This window comes from Helianthus annuus, chromosome 5 (assembly GCF_002127325.2).
Source record: "Helianthus annuus cultivar XRQ/B chromosome 5, HanXRQr2.0-SUNRISE, whole genome shotgun sequence".
NCBI lineage: Eukaryota > Viridiplantae > Streptophyta > Magnoliopsida > Asterales > Asteraceae > Helianthus > Helianthus annuus.
In genome coordinates this window covers 64688905-64696374 of record NC_035437.2, presented here as the reverse complement: position 1 = coordinate 64696374, position 7470 = coordinate 64688905, and positions in this window count along the sequence as shown.

Here is a 7470-nt window from a genome sequence, read left to right as displayed (position 1 = left end):
GACATCAGTTTGTACTACAAAGCAGGATTGAATGAAAAAAACAAACATGTCACCGAAAGTTGAAACTGCATTCAATGCAAAAGGTTCATCAAGAGGTTCATCTAAAGGATCAAGCAGCAAAATGAGTTTTTCTTCATATCCATCATTTGATCCGAATTTGGCAACAACAAAGAATGGCAGGAAATTACAGTGCAATATTGTTTTGAATCTTGAGGATGATCAAGATTATACAGAAGAAGTTGCAAAAAGCCATATGTCTTTGTTGGGGACTGTTCTAGAATCATATGGAAGTTTTGTTGCAGGTCGAATCGGAAATCCAATGCTGACTAAGGAGGATTACGACCAGATTGATGCTGAAGAGATGGAATTAATGGATATTAAATGGTGTTTGGCTAGTATGTTGAGGGGAGCTGAGAAATTTAAGCAGATCACAGGAAGAGATAATCTCCGTGAGGCTAATGTTTCAACTTTAGGTTTTGATAAATCTAAAGTCACTTGTTTTCGTTGCAGGTAAAAAGGACACTTCAAGAGGGAGTGCACCAATCGCGAGGCAAGTGGAGCTCAAAATCCGTTTAACAACAATGATTACTACCGGAAGGCCATCTACCATCAAGTTGCTCAACAACCAACTCAGCAACAGGCACAAACAGCACATGGAAGAAATGTGATTGAAGAATCTTCAAAGAGAGCTTGTATGGTGAATCAAGATGAAAAGAAGCCATCAACAGGATTCAACTGGGACAAATTTGTTCCATCTGATGCTAAAGCATTTGTGATTGATCAAGATGATGAAAAGTTACCTGAAGGGTTTAGCTGGGAGAATTTCAATTGGGATGATTATGATCCTAACAAAGCTCCAGTTCACACAGCTTTTGTTGCCCGAATTGAAGAAGATAGTGATGATGATACTGAATATTATGCAAAAAGAATGAGAGATCATTTGAAAATGATGGCAGAAAGTGACAGTAAAGATGAAAAAGCTAAACAGAAAAAGAAAAAGATCAAAACACCAGTCAGCAGTGATGATGAAGAAGTTCCGGTGGTCAGAAGAAAAGTGAAAGAAGTTCTAAAGTTCCAGATTAGTAAAGAGGTTGATGCCAGAGAGATTCCTGTGAATTGTGAAACCTGTGAAATTATGAAAAAGAAAAACATTAAGTTGATCAACAACATGAACAGGTTGAAGGAATCTTATGATGTGTTGAACAAAGCAATGAATATGTACAATGACATAAGTGAAGAAAATGCAACAACAATGAAGACACTTCAAGGAGCTTTCATGATCAAACAGAAAGTTGTGAACAACTACATCGAGAAGTGTGCTGTTCTAGAACAAAAACTGGAGGCTCAAAGAATTGAAACTGAAAGAGTTAATCGTTTGTTGAAAAGTTACTCATGTACTTTGTAGGATCAGTTTGACCTCTAGAATGAGTCAATTTGAGCAATACACACTAATTGAGTGGCGGAAACACACAATCAGATTAGAATCAGATAGAAAGAGTAGAAAATAGATGAAGATACTTTGCAGATACTTTAACTACTTGCTTCTCATTCACTTTCACTTGAAATTTTGGCAGAGTAACAGTACATGACTTTTCTGACCGTTTGAAATGAGAAGCACACAAGCCTATATATAGGCCATGCCTGACCGTTTGAAAGTGACACCCACCTTTCAAACGGACAGCTTACATACCCTTCCGTTTGAAACACAACATTCTAGTTGTCACACCCCCAAAATCCACACGCGGAGTACCACCACTTGGAGGCGTGACAGGACCAGGATCAAGCCACCAATCATATTGAACATGTAAATAAGTAGAAATAGTTATCCATCAATACGAAAGGTGTTTATCAAAACCAACATAATCAAGTGTAGCAGAAGCATTAATGTAAAAACCCAAATATAAGTATTAAGTGTGTAATGTCATAAACGTTTAACAAGCATTCATGATCCATGCCCACAACGACCTGCTCCTCCTTGTGCAAGCTCCATAAGTACCTAAGGTCCTGCAAGGCATGCAGCAGAGAATCAACAACTAGTTGAGCGAGTTCACAGTGTATAGTTCAGTAATTGTAACAGTATGAGTAGCATTATGTTGTTCGTTAAGTCATGTCTCGTATTGGTTTCCATCGCGGCCCTCTCGACATGTATGCGGAGGTTAGGGGAAATATTCCCAAGTATTCTAGACTATGTATATTTGTATCGCTTGTCACACCCTGGCTTTGCGGAAGCGGGGTTAATTTGGTGTGACTTCTTAATACCATAGCTTAATCATAACAAAGCTATATGAATTTAAAAATATGCAAGAATCATCCATTAAGTTTTTTTAAAAAAAACCAAATACCATAACATTGTTTTAACGGAAAACACCCTAACAACGATAATCTTGTTCAACAGACAATACAAACTCAAACATATCATAAACACAGTTTAAGGACTGTGACTTGTCCAGGAAAGAGTCACATTCCCTAAACCCCGGATGATCTTGGGAACTAGTGCAGCGGGAAAACGTGCCATACCGTGCCAGATCTTTTAATTCCCTGAAATACATGTAAGTTGAAAAATCAACAATAATGTTGAGCGAGTTCATGTGTAAGTGAGTAAATAAACCTTTGTATTTATCAAAATCCTGGTATGTAGCAAATAAGGAAAAAGAGATCACCAATGGTTTGCAAGGCCATTGATATGTGTAATGCAAGTAGGAAGGCTCAAACCTAGCAGATTTATGCGTCGGGTACAAAGTCATCCCGAGGTCCGTTATGCTGGGCCTGGGCCTGGGCTCGCTACACCCAAATAGATCTATCGCTCCTGCCCCTCGGTCCTACCCTGAGGATTAATGACCTCAAGTTTCCGCCTACCCATTCACATGATCTAAATAGTAACCCTCCTTACGCTAACCATACCATGTATAAAGTATTCATAATCAAAGTAACATGTATTTCACCCCCGCAGTTTAGAAAACTAAAAACAGTTAAGAGAAAAGGGGGACATGAACTCACAGTCAGTGCGTCTCTACCAAGTACTCCGAATGTCAGCTGTGCGACGACCTACATGTACTAATTCTATTAGACGGATGGCCGTGCCTTAGCTTTATAGTTTAGGTTTTTGGGAAATAGTTAGACAACTATTCCGTGTTTATATTTTGCATGTACTTGGTAGTTAATCTCCTTCCCAAGGATGGGGATTTAATACATGTGCGTTCAATTTATAATATTAAGTCTTACTTAATATATCTTCATTCCAAATATAAATATTTTTCTCAAAAATATTATATTTCCATTTCACATAATATTTCCCCAAAATAATACATCGATAACATACGCGTTCATGAATGTTTCCGTATAATGCGTAAGTTATGTTTTATCATTGGTGTGGTTATAGTAATTACCGGTGTAACTTATATAGTTATCGTAGAGGCGTTCGTATTATTTTGGATCTGTTAACGTTCGTAAATATTATTTTTACTCTAAAAATAATATTTGTGTATTTTCACAAAATAATCATAAACAGTGTTGTGAAAAATTATATTTACCAAATATATATTTATCACGTTTAGTTTTGTGAAAATCCCACCTCCGAATATTTTTAAATAAAGTCGTGGCGAAATATATTTTGAAAACATGTCAAAAATAATTCTAACACTTGTAAATAATTCTAAGTGTTAGGTTTTAGAACAATTTCGCCAGAGTTTCCTCTGTAACTGGAGGTGGACACGCTTTCAAGCGTATCATTTTCTTTTACCAAATCATTTCAACAACTTCTTGATTCAACCAAACAATTTCTGACACATCAAACTAGTCGACAAGTATGTAAATCGCATAATCACATGAACTTGTGGTTTTTCCGAAAACTATAGTGTAGATCCCGTTATATTTTGTGGATCTTTGTATAAAGTAACTCAATCTTGTAAAAACCTCGTTTTTAGAATAAATCCATCTTTACAACTTCCCGTCATCTTTCACAAAGATTGTTATTTTGTCGGATCTTTCATTTCACAAGTGTTTATACGCTTGTGGTTTGTAAAAATCACACTTGTTAGTGTGTTATCCGTCTTTTAGAAAACATGATTTTCTCGACACTTGGTCCTTTGAAAATACCACTTGCAGATACGTAGATCCGCTAGTTTTAAACACTATTTTACAAGTAAAAATACTTTTACACAAGTTCATGTTTCACGTGTGGTAGAGTTTCACCTTTTAACCCTTGTACCGTCCGAAACAAGCTTATGTCAAGATCCATGATCTTAACCAAACCGGGTTAAATGGTGATCCGAGCTACCACATCATAGATCGGGCCTCAATATTCACAACTTTCAAATACTACAACTTTTACACAAGTATTAAGTTTTTATCCAACAATATTCATGTTTTAGTAGCCTTTAAAGCTTCAAAAGATAAGTTTCCGCATTTTAACCGATATAAATCTTATTAACCACCTTAGAATGATTCGAGTATGAGTTTTAAGTGTTATACCTCTAGCTCTGGGCTAGGGAAGAATCTATGCGAAAAGGTGGTGGATAAAAGCAAGATATCGAGGTCCTTTGCCTTCCGCTTGCTCCAAGACTCCTTATGCGTGACCCGTAAGACTTGTATGATGTTGGAATGGAATGATCTAGAGCCGACAAATGATGTAGAGACAAGGGGGTGTTCGGCTGTAGCTCTTGGAGGGAGAGAGAGAGAGTTGGTTGGGTGAAATGTGAAGTGTATGAACTCTTGTGTTAAGTGTGGTTACTTATAGACAATTAGGAGAGTTTAGTCCAATGGATTCAATGTTCCCTAGATATTATGCACAACAATATTTTAATCAAGTCTTGTACTCTTGTTGTCCCCTCTAGTTAGGCCGATTACATGGGGGGGGGTCTTGGTTCGATTTCAAGTAGATAGTTGGAGTTTAGTTACGTTAAACCAAGTTAGATTAGGGGTTAACTTAGTTAGTCACATGTTGTGCTTTAACGCGGGTGTTAGGGTATTCAGGGACCCTAACTGGCTTAGAAAAAGACCAATAATATTATTGTCAATATTTTTATGTTCCGGGTATAGTCCGGTTGTTCGGTTGGATAGTAATCCGTTAAAGTGCTTAAGTAAGCTTTAAAGTGTCGTAAATAATATTTTTAGTGACACAACTCATTCTGCAAAGTGTCAGGAATATTTTCCTCATGTTTTGGCACTTTATTAGTTAGCCAGAAGCTAGTATGTTAATAAAAGTGCTGTGTTTCGTGCTTAGAGTACGTTTTAGGCACATCCAGTCATTATATCTTATTCCTAGAGACGCAATTCTACAACCCTTGTATCCCTACACTCACTATGGGTGTAGTAAAATATTTATGGCTCATACAGGCCCTTAGAGGCAGTGTCTGCCTGATGCTGGCTTTATCAGCATGTTCAATAGGTTATCCGTTCTAATGCCACTGTGCTTTAGTGCATCATGTTTGTGACTAAGGTTCAACTTGTAAATAATGTAGTGACGGAAATCAAAGTATGATGCAGGAATATACAAGTACTAGAAATCAAGTAGCAGTTCGTCAGCAATTTCAGTTAAGCACAATAATTAAGCAGCAATTAATTATTAATTAAATCATACGGATACCTGGTTTAGTGAGGGTTGTCACATTCTCCCCCCGTTAAAGAAATTTCGTCCCGAAATTTTAAGTTCTGCTTGTAGAAGCAAGGTTCTCAGGAAATAGGTGGGGGTATCTCTCTTTCATTCGGTCCTCACGCTCCCAGGTGAATTCAGGACCATGTCTAGCATTCCAACGAACTTTGACGAGCTTGACACTGCTCCGGCGGGTCTTGTTTACTTTCCAATCCGTGACCTCAACAGGTTCTTCAACGAAATGGAGCGTGTCGTCAACATGAATTTCGTCGGTGGGAATGGCAACGGTAATTTGAGTTGGACTCTTCTTCAGATTGGATACATGGAATGTATCGTGAACACCATTCAGTTCAGCAGGTAAATCCAACTTGTAAGCTACTAACCCGATTCTCTCCAAGATCTTGAATGGCCCAATATACCTCGGGTTCAACTTTCCACGTTTCCCAAAGCGTGCCACACCCTTCCAGGGTGATACCTTCAACAAAACCATCTCACCAACCTCAAACTCTAGAGGTTTCCTGCTTCGATCCGCGTAGGCTTTCTGCCTGTCACGAGCCGCACTGATGCGATCTCGGATTTGTGCGATCTTGTCGGTGGTTTCCTGGAATACTTCAGGACCAACCAATTGTCTATCACCTGCGTCAGCCCAACAAAGCGGTGATCTGCACTTGCGCCCATATAAAGCTTCGAATGGCGCGGCACCAATACTGGTGTGGTAGCTGTTGTTGTATGAGAACTCAACCAAAGGCAAATGCTTATCCCAGCTACCGCCCAAATCCATCACACATGCTCTCAGCATATCTTCTAGTGTCTGTACCGTCCGCTCGCTTTGGCCGTCGGTCTGCGGGTGAAAAGCAGTGCTCAGATTCAACTTTGAGGCAAAAGCTTCTTGGAAGGATTGCCATATCCTCGATACGAACCTTCCGTCCCTATCGGAGATGATTGAGAGAGGTACTCCATGGCGTGTAACAATCTCTCTCATGTAAATTACGGCCAACTTGCTCGTATTATCCTTCTCTCGGATAGGTAGGAAGTGTGCTGACTTCGTTAAGCGGTCCACTATTACCCAAATAGTGTCATGGCCTATTGGCGTTCTTGGCAACTTCGTAATAAAATCCATTGAGATTTGTTCCCATTTCCACTTGGGAATCTCTGGTTGCTGCAGAAGTCCCGAAGGCTTCTGGTATTCCGCTTTAACCTTAGCGCAAGTTAAACATTTGCTCACATAAACAGCCACATCGCCTTTCATCCTAGGCCACCAATAATAATCTTTAAGATCCTGGTACATCTTATCCGCTCCAGGATGGATAGAGTACCGCGACTTGTGAGCTTCATCGAAAATAACCTTCCTTAAACCACCAAACAGAGGAACCCAAATCCTTTTCTCAAAACACAACGTTCCTTCCCTGTTTGGTACCAATATCTTCTCCATCCCACGGAGATACTCTTCCTCAAGGTTTTTCTCCTTGAGGGCTTCCTTCTGCGCGGCACGAATGCGCAGAGGAAAGTTGGTTCGAATAACCATCTCCAAAGCCCTAACCCTTATAGGCTTGATCCTCTCTTTTCGACTTAGGGCATCGGCGACCACATTCGCCTTCCCTGGATGATACTTAATCTCGCAGTCGTAGTCATTCAACAGTTCTACCCATCGTCTTTGCCTCATGTTCAACTCCTTCTGGTTGAATATATGTTGGAGGCTCTTGTGATCTGTGAAGATTGTGCACTTCGTACCATAAAGGTAGTGTCTCCAGATCTTTAAAGCAAAAGCTACTGCGCCGAGTTCCAAATCGTGTGTGGTATAGTTCTTTTCATGTATCTTCAGTTGGCGTGATGCGTAGGCAATAACCTTTTGGCGTTGCATCAACACACAACCCAATCCT